Raw genomic sequence first — 16,470 nt, 5'->3', positions numbered from 1 at the left:
CAAGGTTTGTGAAAGACTTTGAAATGCATGAACGTTTCTGCATCCTATAGGCTGCAAATAAAGTAGCAGGATTTTAATATGAAAAATATTATAATTTTCCCTTTTCCTTTCACCTTATAATGAAAAAAAGCATACTGTAGGTGCTTGCAAAGACTTCCACTCTCGGGTACAGCTGACAGTCACGTCCTTCGCTCACCCACAATGGATAGTGATAGCATGGGGCATGAGACAAAACAAAGGTTGTTTTTGTGAGAGACGAGTGCAGCCGGACCTAAACTCAAGAGTTCATTCTGTTGGCTTTGACACAATTGTCAAAAATAAAGCCCTTATAACACAGTAAGGAATGTTTCCTGTGACTGCATGGCTGCTGTGTTATTTTAAAACCTGTCCATCCATGATAGTCATAAATCTTCACAATGATGTCACTCTGGAAAGCTGACAGGGAAACAATTCTTGTCATGCTAGTACAAACTTCCTTCTTCTCTCTAAATTTCCAACTGAAATTCCATAAATCAACCACTAAAGCTCAATAGTTTGCTAATGCCAGGAAATGCAAAGTGGCCTGGTGCTCCTAAAACAACATGCATCAGCTCGCACTTACCACATTGTCAAGTCACATCCTGTGCCTTGTGGACATGTGACATTTAAAAATGCCACTGCAAATGACAGTACAATGCATGATGAGTCCCTGAAGGGAGGGAAAAATTCCATATACTTTGCATTATTACCATCCATTTTCCAAAGCAATGAGAAGGACTGAGCTTTTTCCTTACCTGCATGTTAAATTAAAGCCTTTGTGTTCACCTGCTCAACAGTGTGTGCCTTTGATAACATGTTCCTGTTGGAAACCTCAATATTTGAATTTGCCTCAAGCAGGTATCTCCCAACGTAAATATCCCCTTTACATTGCGTCTCCCTTGGCCCCTTTGTAGGATCTAATTTGCAATGTATTTGACTTGGTTCTTTGTAAAGCATGCAAAGTGACAGGTTCTTTATTTACTGAGATGCCTTACCAGATATTAGTCTTCAGGGCTAAAGTCCAACACAACACAAGACACAGCATCTCCTGATCTTGCATTCTTTCCATGGGGAACACTGGCTTTGGCCCTTGAAAACCTGATTTCCTAATCAGCTTTTTGCTTCAGAGCTAAAAGATTTAATCTACATAAGCTAAAAACCTAATGGTTAGTTCATATATATTTATTTGTATACGTTTCTAGTGGATTAGGTGATGTATCAGCGTCAGTCAGAACATGGTAGGAATGAGACTATACCTTCATTTTTTGTTTGTTATATTTGTACCTCCATAGGCCTTTAACAACCCTTCAAAATGAAGCTCTTTAATTCATCTTAGATATTTTACTACTCATGACCATAACCTCCAATGAAAGTGCACAAGTACACTTCGTTTTACAAAAGATGGCTGTCCTTTATAAAAGATGCTTACAACCTTAACCAGCAGTACATTTAGATTTCAGATACTTTTTAACTATATATTTATTACCTATTCAAATACAGTGTAACATTATCAATAAATGTTAGGTTGTGGAATATTTTTAGCAAAACAAGTAATTTATACAGCAAACAGGAAGTTATATCAGACTCAACGAAGAAATCTGAAAAAAATGTTGTTAAGGTTTGTTTTGTTGCCATGGTGATACAACTGTCAATCAACCCACACACTCCTCAAGCAGATGAACTCAATTTTTGTGTTTTACTGTTATACTCTTCAACCATTTCTTTAAATATGTATTTAAGACAAGTTGCCCTTTCATATTATTGGTCCGTTTGATTTACTTGCAATTGTTTATACCAAATGATTTTTCTATCCTGCTTAACCCATGGATATTCAAAGATAATTTGATACAGCATTGATGGTGTGGCCAAGTTTATTCCTATGAAAGTTTTTCCACTTTTCAAGACGCTTTGAATGTATCAACGGTGCATGCAGGCAGAACTCAGAAACGTTGTTGCCACATCAATCAATTACCTGCCAATGATACCTGAAAGCCAACACAAGGCCTTCAAATGCCCCCTAGAAGATCCTCTACCAGCTGTCACTGATTAAGTCAGACGTAGTGACTGGATCAGTGTCATTGAACTCTTTGTTTGAAGTGCGACTGCAGTGTGTTATCATCAGCATCGTAAATCAGCTGTCCCTGTGCTAATATACTACAGCTGTCAAACAGAACTACAGGGAGACAGATACACAAAACTATTTCTCTGATGTTTGTTGAAGGATCACAGTACTAATCCAGCTGCAAACATTTGTCATTATGTGCCGTCGTACAGCCCTCCGCCAACCACATGAAAACCAAACACAAAACACACACTATATTAGACTGCTGCATTATGTATGTCATTACACAAACACAAAGGGACTTATTGCTTCTGCTTTATGATGCATCCTCAATTCGTCTCGTGTGACTGAACATCATGCGACTTTCAGGGGTAAAATATTTTTGCTGATGTGTGCCTAATCAATCTGTTGTATTTTGTTCCACCAAGCAATTGTATTAATACGAGTCACTGTCTCTAGGACGGAGAGCACACCCTGACTCTGCTAAAAAAAAATGAGCAGATACTAAACATCTGCTGTTTGGGCACAAACTTCTCACACAAACAGTTTCTTGTTCTAACACTTAATTTTCTCCCCTGCAGGTCTCTTTCTTGTGCATGTACGTATAGTTTGGATGTGAAACAGTTGTTGCAAACATAATGAATTGAGACAAACACTGGTTTTCACTCATGAACACATAACTGACAGGCTGTTTTGCACCCCTGCTCTCCTGTTCCTCTCTTTGACAGCGGATTAAACTGACAGATTGTGGCCCCTTCAGCACACACACACACACACACACACACACACACACACACACACACACACACACACACACACACACACACACACACACACACACACACACACACACACACACACACACACACACACACAGTCTGGAACCACAGGCCAAACAGAGGTCCATGACAAGTCTTGGCAAGCCATCCGTAGTTAACTTAATGAGGGTAGTGAAGACCTTGTCACACACACACACACACACACACACACACACACACACACACACACACACACACACACACACACACACACACACACACACACACACTACTGCATGCTATCAAACATGATTATCATGCTGTGGAGTGAAACAACCAAAATATAATATGAGACGACTTGCGTCAGGTTACTCTTACTGCTGCCTGAAATGCAAAACTTCACATCAGACCACAGAACACAAACAAAATGTTGTGTATGATAATCCAGAGAATAAAGCTTTGATATTTCTGTTTACCTGAAGGTTCAAAGGCATTAGCTACTGAGCCATGTGCATCCTCCAATGAGCACCTGTATTTTAATAACAATAATGAACAAAGGACACAGACGTCAGAAAGATTATTTTTAAAATCATTTTTAAAAAGGAGAAAATAATAAGAGTTTTGAGTAATGACTAAACATGTACATGTTTGTTAGGAAGCAACACGCGCTTAAATAAAGAGAAATCATTTGCGTGACTCTCTAATGTAATTAATGAATGCTAAAGGTGTCACATATGCTGCTTTTGGAAACCAGCCCTTCAGTCTATTTCTGACACGCTTGTTGAAATATGCACACAGCAGAGGGACAAACATTGTGATTTGCAATGATGAGTGCCTGAAAAAAGGGGAATATATCAAAGACAAAGGAGAGCACAATTGAGATCTCATTCAAAGTCACATTCAAGGTTTCCACCCATTCCAAATGAATTATCCATAGAAACCTGAGACAAAACTTTGGCATAGAATAACTAAAGTATCGGACAACCCTGAGGGGTAAAGAATTGAGGAAGGGTATTTTGAGAAGCGCATATGAAAAACAGAGAAGGAAAAATCATGAATAAGTTAAAAAGTGGGCCTCCATATCAGTGCAGTTTCTTCTCTTTTCCCTATTGTTGAGTCCACTCCCTCGACAGGACCTTGATGTCTTTCTTTAGTGTTTGCTGCTGCTGACATTAGGCTTTTGTTTCAGCCCGGCATACAAACAAGAGGAACCCAGAGGACCAGCAGAGCCCAGAGAGGAACAGAGATGCACGAGCAGTTCAAAAAGTGCACCAAGCTGAGGTCACCAATGACTGCAAGCTAGTCAACAGAGGAAACTCCGGCACAAGCAGAAAAACTGGTTCCCTGTGCAAGTCTTATTTCAGTTGAATGAGTGTTTCAAAGGAAAGTGTTACTGCTGCAGCCCTATTCTGAAATAACACAGCACTGCAGCCAGTGGTCTAAAGTACCTTAATACATTTACTCAAGTACAGTACCAAAGTACACTTTAGAGGTGCTTGTACTTTACTTGAGTATTCAAATGTTTCGTTACTTTGTACTTCTACTCCACTGCAATGGGGAGGTAAATGGTGTACATTTATTCCACTACAATTATTTCATGCCTTTGGTTACTAAGCAGATTTGAACAGAGTATTCTTACACTGGTACTTTTACTCAAGATCTGAGTAACTGTTCTGTTTTTACCAGTGTGTGGTAGGGAAATCTCAATATGGTTTCTATAAAGGGGGACTGACTGATATTGAAACATGCCTCCTATGCTCTAAATTGCAAACAGCTTTTAAAGCTTGCACTTTTCTGTGTCACACCTGCTTTCGGTGACACAAGATGAAAGCAGGCATGGGAGGAGTAATGCTTTTGCAAACACCACTAATGTTTTATTTTCTCTCAAGTAATCTGGCCTCTTAGTTTGGCTGGCCTTTTCTCCCTGCCTTGCAGATTTGTTTCAGCACAGTTCAGTCCAGTGCTTGCTGGCCTCAGTCCACTACTGACTCTCTCTCAGTTTTCCCTTCTCCACCGCTCTGCTGCTCTGTGTTTTTTTCTGGAGTACCGAGACACATTGACCCACTTCCAGTTCCTTCCTCTCTTTGAAGCAAAGTGTGCGTAAAAGTTAAAGCTAACCGTTGTTTTAGCAGCATTTTTGCTTCAATCCCTCTCCCTCTTTTTCTCCAATGCAACACACCCACTCGCTCTGTCTGCATGACCCAGGGAAGCGTCCTGTTTGCAAGTTGTGAATAGGGATCTTTGCCATGAGTCATTACCAGGGGACCCCTGGCACTCAGCTGTACCCCTCCTCTGCATGCAAGGAATGTTAGCTAGATGCACTCCAGCCTTAATGAAAGGGGGCACTTATTCAGATGCAGAGAGTAGAACTTTATGAAAGTTTGACAGACAGCAGGGTGTTGACAAAGAAAAGCAATTTTGCAAAATGAGGATTTTCCAAGCGTAAACGTGTCCATCCAGAGGACCAGAAAATTGACGGGCAGGATGTTTTTATGAGCTCTTTTTTCCCCTTTTCTCTTTTTTAGGTGTGCACAGCTGCACTCTGGTGCTGTGGAAACATTTGCAGGCACGCACAAGGCTCTGGCTCTCTGACATACTCTGTCATTAAACATGTAAGCACGCCATACAATCTGTGTTAAACTTATACCTGCATAATCCAATCTAACATCAAAACAAAGCCAGGAAAGCCTTTTTTTTCCTCCTCTCTCTATCTCTCTCTACTATTTCTTTTACCCTCTTGACTCCAGCCACTCCTGCCTCTTGTTTTTCTCCCTCTGTCCCTCTACCTTCCCCCATGGCTGGCAGGGGCCACGGGTTCAAAGACGTGCAAGCGCCAGAATGTAGGTCAGCCATTGGTGCTGAGTTACCGATTAGAAACAGCTGTACGTTTGTGGGCCATTCTCTCTGTCTGCTGACGGCCAGCAGCCATCGCAGAGACACACTGAGTTACATCTTTACTTTTCAAAAGCCCCCCCCCCCCCCCCCCCGCTCTGAAACTATTTCACTTCTTGCTTTCCTCTCCTAAAAACGATGCATAAGGGAATTGTATGAGCTCTTCGGGTTTTGGTCAGCTCTTCTGAACTTGTGATTTAAATGCAAACAAATGTTGTGAAACCTGGCCCTCATTGCTGTCCGACTGATTTCAATACAAAACAACTATTAGCATGTTTTGTGTCTTTCCCAACATGCATGTGTCCTCTCTTGTTCTCTCATAAAAACACCCCTGGAGGTTCATTGCCCTCCTTTTCTCTGAGCACTTGATTACAGCTGGGCATATCTGTGATTCTGCCTATAGTTTTCTGATGAAAACATTGCTCAACTGCAGAATTTGTTGGCCTCCTGCTGCTCTGGACAAAAGCAAATGTGTAACATGAATTAACCAGCGAGCGCCTGAGCAGAGAGAAAGCGGCGGTGGTCCTGAAGGTGACACTTACTAGCATGTGTGGATTAGCCCTCTATGCCCTTTCGGCCCTGCCCTCATTGCCTGTGATGGTTCCTATATTTATATTTATACACACATAGCACCTGGGGGTAATTACCTGTCATGGCCCATGGGGATCCCACCTGTCAGGGGCCTTAGCACATGTATGGAGAGAAGAAACATGTCTTATTTTTGTAGAGAAGAGTGCATGCCATATACAACTTCAGAATCAGTTACACAACTACTCACAACGACCCCTCCCCAAAGCAAAAGAGAGAACACCACAAAAGCAAGAAAACACCCCGCTGAAGTTCAGTTTGAGGAAAGTGAAGCAGTGGAAGAGTACTGCAGGAAGAGAGCTGCAATGACTCCTCACAGTCCGGACCCTTTCACACCCCTCCCTCCACTGCCAGCTCAGCAGCAGATATGAGCCAAACACTGTAACTTGCAGCTGTGGGCCTAAAATGCCAGATGGGCAAAATAATGCACGCAGACACCCAAACACACACATCCACATATAGCACACTCACAATGTAAGTGTGCGTGCAAGCATAGAAAGAGCATAAACAAGGTTCCCATGTAATCAGTCTCGAAAACAAATGCTTCCCTGTATGTATGACCCTGTTAGCATGGTAATTACGGCGGCCTGCTGTCTCTGACATTTGTCCCTGCCACGCCCTTTGGCTACTTTTGAGTTAGCTGATGAAAAGCTTAAGCGACACATTCCAGCAACGCAGGTATTCCCTCACACATGCAACTAATTACTGGTGGGGCGCGTGTGCATGTATGTTTTTCCAAAGCATATGGATACTGCTAGCTCAGAAATTGAATCATACTCCAAGTAAAGTTTCTTAAAAATATGGGATTCAGTGGGAATGTTTAACTACTGTTTTTATGTGATGACTGCTTGGTGTGACTGAACTGTGTGGTTGGTATGTTTTATATCATTAAAGTGATCTCAGTTCTCTCATGTAGAATATTGAGCCACTTTTTGGCGAGAAGATACAGAAACCGATTTACAGTTCAAAATTGGATTATGCAGAAGTGGTTAGAAAACTTTTTTGAATTGTTTCCTAGTCGGTCATTTTCACTGTGTGGCTAAGAACTAGAGAGTCATATTGATCTCTAACTCATAATCACAACATTTCAAACTATTATTTTTATCTTTTTTCTGGTGTAAATGAAGTAGGCTTAAGCAATGGAATACTCAACATCCAAGGTGACCACTGTGACTGTTTTCTAGCAAAAGACCTGCAAACCTTTAAAGTCACCTTTCATGCCTACAGGGGGTAATTACTCAAAAGATAGACTTTGGGTGGAGTATCAACTGACCTGAATGCAGGGAAATGCATGGTAAACAAATTACAAAGGTTATAGACAATGACACACCGGGGATTTGTTAGTCCAGACATCCGGACACGTATTCTCAGTGGCAAATCAGACTCAAATCCAAAACCAGGACCGGTCCTTCGTTTGTGCTTCCTGTTTAATGATTTTCCAATATTCATCCATTATCAGAAGTGAATCAGATCCATCGGTGGGTGGCCTGTCTGCCCGCCCACCAGAGGAGATAGGCCTGGTTTGCATATTTATAGAGAGGATGTTTGTTGTTAGAGACCCGCTGTTTCAGTGTATGAATTAGCTGAAGTTTGCCGGTTGCCTTGGTCACGGATATGGTTGTTTTATTTGAGCCCATTCAACCCCACATGCACACATCCCTGCCCCCCGCCCCACCATTGCTGTCTTACTCGCCAATGGTGTCTGTGTGTCAGCCTGGTGATACTCACATTTTAATCTATCCTAACATTAGACTGAATGAAGTGAAAAGTAATGATGGTAAATATGTATTTATTTGTGTCACAGATTTTCTTTTGACACATTTACCAAGATTCTCCACTACATATCTAAAGGCAGCAGCCCTGTTCACTCATGCTTTAACACATGAGTTCCTGGTCCCACAGAGGACATATGCCACAACAACATGGTGTTGTCATGTGTCATCGGGCACAAGAGGGGAAGGACTAACCACAGCAGCCATGCCAGCAAGGCAGAGGAACTGAGGAGCCCAGGAACCTGAGGAGATTTCACGCGACACAGATAACGTCCGGGTGCTTCCAATAGAGCCACCAAAATAAATTGAGGAGAACGAGACTGAAGCGGCTTAGGATAGACAAATAGTTTGCAACCTTTCAGCCTCTTGCTGTGTGACCAGACGCCAGCTCTGTGGGCAGACAAATAGAGAAAGCCGGACAGAGGGGGGGGACACAGATGGGTGAGGACATGGGTGGAATGGGAGGAAATAGTCATTTGGATGAGCTTATTGCACATGTATGGACCCAGAACACACTGCTGCTTGGTTGACAAGTAAATTACTCACAAATGCTAAATCAGCTTTATGCAAATTGTGAGTGCATGTGTGAGAAAACTTCAAGTAAAAGAGAAAGCAGAGCAGGGAATGTTAGCCAATGATATAATGGTTTCACACATATACTGCTGATAGTAACAGTTTCGCATTAGTGACTTGGCTACCTCAAATGTATAAGATTAACAGATTTAATAACTGAGACTATGTTACCTATTAATCGTTTAGTCATTAGTTGTTGTTTTAGTTGTTACTAAAGTTTTACTTTTAAGTTGCACATGAAGACTGCTGAAGACTATCTAAGCAGATTGTCATCATTCATTCATTGTCATCGTTTGGAGGCGGCAGTGTCTCAGTCAGTAGGGACTTGGTCTTGGGACCGAAGGGTCGCCGGTTCACGTCCCGATCGGACCAAAAAAAATATGTGAATAATAGTGAGCTGGTAGCTGGAGAGGTGCCAGTTCTCCTCCTAGGCCACTGCCGAGGTTCCCTTGAGCAAGGCACCTAACCTCTATCTGCTCCCTTGCCGGGTACCTGGCTGCCTCTCTGCTCTGCCACCTCTCCTCTGCATGTGGTTGTGTATGCATGTGTTTCCTCTGTGTGTTTAATGTGTGTCAACACAACAGAGTAGAGAAAGCAATTTCCCTGTAAGGGATTAATAAAAGTATGTCTTCTTCTTCTTCTTCTTCTTCTGATAAATACAGAACTAAATATTAACATTATTCGTGTATCCTTGTATGCCGTTAAAAAAACCAAAGAGGAACCTAAGAATATCATGCTCATCACACATGATGAGGTAAGCATGGCTGTATTAGATATGATTCAAATAGATGTGACAGTCAGCACGTTGAAGATGCACTTTGAAAGCTGAGAGGGGGAATATAATAAAAAGTCCTCCCAAAACATTTCTAAAATAGCAAAACATAAACACAAAGTACGAGCATGATGATTGTTAAAGGAAAAGGTCTAGCCAGGATACGTGAATATGTGTTATGTGTGTGCATTGGAGTGATTGTCCTATATGTAAGATATTCTGACTGAGAGAAAGACATATAAACCCCTGGACTGAGGTGTGAAGTGCTACAACATAAAAGGTTTCAACCCAGGGTTGAGATGTCTTACAGCGATTTTGTTATGTGACGCAAGCTGCAAGTTATACCATGAGAGCACCCTGCCTTAAACACATTATAACATGATGCAATACACTTCTGTAAATGCACTATACTCTTGTTGTGCTTGTAGGTGCAGAAACACTTGTTTTAATTACTTCTTATAATTTGATTAATTTCATTCAACCATGTAAGTCAGATAATCAACAAACGTTGGATAACGCAATTGGACGTTTTGTTGCATTTGTGAATACATGCATACACGCCCCACCTCACCCTTTAGTAACATTTCCAGACAGTTAACTCAGTATTTACCGTCACCAGCTATGACACACAGGATGCTCCTGAAATGCACCGGGGGAGGGATGTGAAAGAACCTGTAATTTCTCTTTGTGTCAATGTCTGTACGCAAACCATGTGGTGTATTTCATCAGGCTAAAGCAGGTGTCACAAAAGCAGAGCACCTTTTTGTCTTGAGACATCAGTATTACGACGAACATGATGTGTTTCATGTCAGTCGGAAAGTAGTCACGCTAATGCGATGTGACCTTTGTTCAGTATGGCCATGGACACTGGATTCCTGATCTGAGCCTTGTAATGGGCTTTAACTCTATCAGCTCAGGGCATTAGCATCTATTTCAACGTCCAAAAGATCCATTTGGCTTGATTTGTATTAAATAAAAGCTTTGAATCCTTTAACAACAATCTGATCCAGAGCTTGTTGGTAGAAAATTAGTCTGTGGACTTTTGTCCTGTAGCATACTGTTAACAGGTTAATCATAATTAAATATGCAAACAGGATAATTGAAATAAGCCTACAGTTTCTCTGCCGTTTCGGCCTAAAGGATGGAGTGGAGGGTGCTTGAAAATGGAGGTAAGGTAGCCGGTAAACAATTAATGTAAACAACATAAACAACTCCCCAACTCTGGAAACCCTCTACCCTATACTCTTCTGTCCGAAACATGGACCTAAACCAGAATTAAACTAAATGGGTTAAATTTAACTCATACTATGCAAATTAAAGTTAATTGTTTTTTCTTGAGATGGCGGTGATTAGATTTGGACCTTAAGAGACCATCCTGGTTAAAGAGGACTATGAAAATAAACACATATGTGACACAACTGGACGGGCTTGTATGTCCCAACCCCACGCTATTCAATCTTGTCTTTTAGGATTAAAACTCTCCACTATTCACTGTTGGAGGTTTTATGAGCCTTAAGTATGACTGTAAATGAGACTGACAGCAGCCTTGTGTAAAATAAAAGGAACCGCCCTCCACTCACATATTGAAAGCATTTAGTTATTTCCTGGGAGCATCACTTTGATTGGGGGATTATCACTTTGAGTCTGTGGCTCAGGAAGCAGAAACCATATGTTGTTGATAATTTGTTGTTCAATCATTACTACAAGAGGAAACAGACTGAAAACAGTCATTTTAAAACTTGAATTAAAACATTTTCATTTCATTTTGAACTGCACCACAAGAATATACAAGTTGTTATCTTTAATTCTTAGCAAAAGAGCATTCATAAATAAAGTCCGTTCTCAGTGATTGCATGTTGAAGGCTTCTGCAGAGCTGCAGCACAGGCCTCGGTGTGGTGTTTATTAAATTTTACTTCATGCATTTAGGCCAATAATGTTCAAGTAAACAAGGGAAAAAGGAAATGAGAGCAGCTAAAAACACCTCAATGAAGAAGCCTGCAGTTTCAGTTGTTTCTAAAATAATTCTATCCACAGTCAGCAAAGCTGGCAGTTTTTAAATATAACAAATATATTTATGTTGAGAATGAAACAAATAGTAATATATGAAAGTGGAATTTAGGGAGGTATGCTTACCTTAATAAAAAACTATAGTACATAACCAAACTTCAAAACAAAAACCCTGAATATTAAAATCAAATAATTATCAAAAGCTTTACCTCAAATACAAAAAGGCTCATATTGCTCTCATTTACTGCCCAGATTTGGCCTTTTTCAGCACAAATGTTGTTGTTGAGGCCAGCTGGTTGCCGGTAGGATGGGCAGGATAAAGATGTTGGGCTCAGATGAAGCGATGGATGGAACAAAACAAAGAAAGAGTGGAGAGAGTAGTTGTTTGGCTGACTGGCCCAAGGCGTAAGCAAGCAAGGCCTGAGCCACTATGATCAGAGAGCATGCAGATGATAAGTCTATAAATAGAAACATGCAGCGGGAGGCACAAAGGCTATTTCCTTTCATATGATGCAAAAGGATGGTTGGATGTCTGTACTGTAATGAGCACTTTAGAACATGACCTGTTATCATTTGGTGTACTCCTTTTGGCTCAATGACCCAAAACACACACGAGAATGATGATTATTCTGATCATATTACATTTAAACATCAGAAGGTTGGACTGAAAAATACAATTTACCAATTTAGGTGAGGAGACAAATGTTCTCTATTCATTTCTTATTTTGACAGTATTAAATTAATTAATAAAAACATATTATTAATACAAATTGCAAACACTATATGGATTGCAAAACCATGGAAACACATAAGAGTCAGCTGATATTATCTTCAGGTCAATGACCAGGCTTCTTTATGGCTGTGAAAATGCTTGTGCATTTGCAAAAGATGAGGACAAATACTTGCACACATTACCAATAGATTAGTGTGACTTTAAATAAGGCAGATGTTATTTTGCAAGTCTTTTGCATTCTCAATGAACATGAGGTCTGAGTTGTTCCTTCATGTCTGATAATTACAATACTTTAACAATATTTAACCCTTTTTTTATAAAGATTCTTGGTTTAACTCATCACTGTAACTGAGATGTCAAATCATGTCCCTGAATAATAACAACACAAAACCACATCTTTCTAAATGTTCAGTTGAGTAAGAGAGTAAACAGGACTGAGGCTGAATAAATGCCAACTCCTCACAAATAATCATATTCACAAAATGATGAATGCCTGCTTACATAAAAGGGTCAAGGTCAAGTTTCCCCTGGGTATTTGCTTGATAGTATTGACCTCAAGTAAGGCCAAACAAATGTACGCACTAAAAAAATCTGAAGAGACAAACACCCCATGTGACTCGATAAACCTGTGGACTCCGTGCAATCTGAAATCAGCTGCAGATGAACAAAGTTCAGTGGCAGAGAGAATCGACGTCACTGCATATGTGGGCATATGATAAGAAGTGTACAAGTTGCATAACGTCTCTTTAATTAACCCAGAAATAGACATGAGGTGTAGCCCAAACACTCTATCAGGGTTGAGCAGAGCGTGCAATAGCTTAGCTGCACTGTATGCGTTATGTTTTCATTATGACTGTACAACGGCTGTTTAAAAAAGGTTAGGTGTAAAATGGCGGATCCGCTCTCTTGTTTCTGTGAAGAACATGCAAGCAACCAAACTTTCAAGGTTTCAAGGTTTTATTTGTCAAATGCACAGCATATACAACGTATATGTTGGCAATGAAAATCTTATGTCCCATGCTCCTCCAACAACTCAACATACATGGTGCAAATAAGATAAATAAAATAGTGCAAAAAGAGAGAAGAATATTTACAATAACAATAAAGATTTAAGGATGTGAAATATATACATATGTGGAATACATTGAGAGTATTTAAATACTTTACACTGTTGAATGAGGAGGTATGGACAGATGCATATATTACGTATAAACAGATGTATATGGCAGATATGTATAATATATAGATATGTGTACTATAAACAGATATGTATGGCAAATGTGTATAATATATATATGTATATATATATATATGTATGTATGTACTATAAACAGATGTGAGTAGACATTCACAGAGCTCAGGAGTTCAGCAGTCTTATAGCCTGTGGTATAAAACTGTCCCTGAGTCTGGTGGTCTTGGTCCGGATGCTAGACGGCAGCAGACAGATCAGATTGTTGCTGGGGTGATGGGGGTCCTTTAATATCCTACCGGCCTTCTTCCTACACCGCTGGGTGTAGAGGTCCTCCATGGATGGCAGCTCCGTCCTGGTGATGTGCTGAGCAGTTTTCACCACCCTCTGTAGAGTCTTACGGTTGAGGGCGGTGCAACTGCCACACCAGGCGGTGATGCAGCCAGTCAGGATACTCTCGATGGTGCACCTGTAGAAGTTGCAGAGTATCCTGGAGTCCATGTTGAACTTCCGCAGCCTGTGGAGGAAGAAGAGCCGCTGTCGAGCCGTCTTGGATATGACCCTGGTGTGATGTGTCCATGTCAGGTCCTCACTGATGTTTACCCCGAGGAACCTGATGCTGCTGACTCTCCCCACAGGAGTCCCGTCGATGGTGATGGGTGTGTGTGCCTCTCTCTGCCTCTTCCTGTAGTCCACAATCAGCTCCTTTGTTTTCCTTCCTCACAATAAAATGTTTTCAAAGAGCCTAAAAGGTGAGAGACATTCAAAAGAACAATAAATATCTCCCCTGTTATGATCTGTGTACAGCACATTAAAATGAAATGGGAGGAGGGATCATAAATCATATCACTGAAAGCAGCCTTGCACCTGAAGTGGGTTTTAAAAAGGACAACGACAGCTAACACAACATAGAAGCCCTCCACATGATCATCTTCTGCACGAGGGCGACAATGCATTTGTGAAATAGAAAAATAAACAGGTGTTACCACTCCATTCAGATGACACTGAAATGAAGTCAAGCAAAACTAAGGCAGGCCAAACAGGAAATAAGAGTTCTTGATGCAGCCTTAATAAATATATTCATACAGTTTCATTTGCAGCTGGATGTGGTTTCTGCATGGTTTAAGCTGGCTGCACCAAATACAATAAAAATGTCTGTAGGTCATCCACAATCACCCTGCATTCCAAACGCCGTTTAAAATCATTTAACATGGTAACATGTACACCAACCTGGCAGTAAATGACTATGCCTATTGGTAAAACGAATGCATTAATACAATAGCCCTACAATAAATCATACTGTTATGACATTTCTAATGTTCAGGTTTAAAGAGGTATTTCATTCAAACGTATGGTTATTTTGGAGGATGCCGTTAAAGGTGTAAATTATTATGGTGGTGTTAATGGTAGGAGATTTTTCTTATAATATATCCAGCCAAATTATTGCTATACAAAATATTAGTAACTCCTATAAGTATAACTCAGTCATGTTGTCTTCACGTATAAACTGGCAAGTGTACAGCACTCTTTTCCTTATAGGTTGTACACAAGATACATTTTTAGCACCTCAAATGTATTTTTATTTGTGTGGCTTTTAGTGGCAATCATACACAGCTTAACACATTCTAGGATTGTTTGCACATTTGTTCACATGTAGAAGCTGACAGCAACACATTTAACCAGTAATTTGTGTCGTCTGAAATCTTGCAATCCATGATTTACTCTCTGCATTACATGCCCCATGAGGATCTTTCATGACACTTGTTTCCAAGAAACTTCAACAAAAACAAAGTTTGTGGTTCGGGTCCTCACAGGCCTTTTCCTCATCATTCACACTAAAAGGTTTCTTATTTCTTCATAAAGCCTCTGTGATTTCTTCAGTACGTATGTACTCGATTTGAGGCACAAACATCTGGCTGCAAGCAATATAAACTGCCTGCCATGCAGAGATACCCACTTTTGTACTCTGCAGGAATTCCTGCTGAGATATGCATAACTCTTCCATTGCTCCTGCAAAGTGACACTTTGCTCATGCCTACATTTCAGCTGCAAATTTTGTTTGAAAACTAAGTAACTGAAAGCTCTGTTCTGTTAGGAGTTTCCCCTCTGAAATGAATGATTAGTACTTGATCTGGAGCCAAAAGTAGTCAGTCATGACTGTGGTTATATCAGGCTTGATTAGACAAAATTAAATGTTGACTCCTACATGTATACCAATGATGTTGGATTGTTTTACATCCTCCACAGGACCGTAAACTAAACGTTACATATTTTGTCATGAGTTATCTGTTGTAATTAGCCTGACAATAGATACTAAATCAGCATAAGGGAAATAAATTATCTGGCAACGTAAACAGGCAGACAGACAACAGATAATCAAATTCAGATGTAAAGACTTTCCTTAGGTCAATGGCATCGGGCTGAATATTATTCATCTTTAATTTTGGTTTGGTTTAAAATTTAAACAAAGTCATTACAATTTGTTGAGTTATTAACATGGTATTGTCATACCGACAATATTTATTCAGAATCTGTAATTAGATTTTTTTTGTTTTTGTTTTACATTTTTATTTTTAAAATAACATTTGCAAATAATCAATAACTAAAAGTATCCTAATATGTTTGGTGTATTCGTCTTAAAAAACATGCTTTATTTCTTCAGCACTCATAAACCAAATCAATTTCTGCAGCCTCATACAGGACTTTCATAATGACAAGGACAGGAAATGAATAACCCACACACACACACGCACACACACTATGGGTATTTCTGCAATGTCACACATTCTTGTGGAAAATATAGTTTGCAACACAGCTTTGTTTACTGAATGTTACGTTGCAGTTTACTTCACTGTCCACAAGACCATACTTTTAAGTTATCAAGTTTACTGTCTACCCAAACAACAGCCCAAAATCAACTACGACGACACGCCCAGAATTCTTCTCAGCCTATCCGAGGTCGCTTGTTTTCATGTCACACCAATCAGCTGGGAAGTGGGCAGGGCAACTAAGGCTGTTGCTAGGGTATGCCTTTTGCACGAAAGCCAATCAGATCACACCTCACCGTTTTTTCAGCCAGCTACATACTCGGAGAACCCTCTTACA

Source organism: Eleginops maclovinus, chromosome 5 (genome assembly GCF_036324505.1).
Source record: "Eleginops maclovinus isolate JMC-PN-2008 ecotype Puerto Natales chromosome 5, JC_Emac_rtc_rv5, whole genome shotgun sequence".
NCBI classification, from domain to species: domain Eukaryota; kingdom Metazoa; phylum Chordata; class Actinopteri; order Perciformes; family Eleginopidae; genus Eleginops; species Eleginops maclovinus.
Note: the sequence above shows the minus strand (reverse complement) of the source record.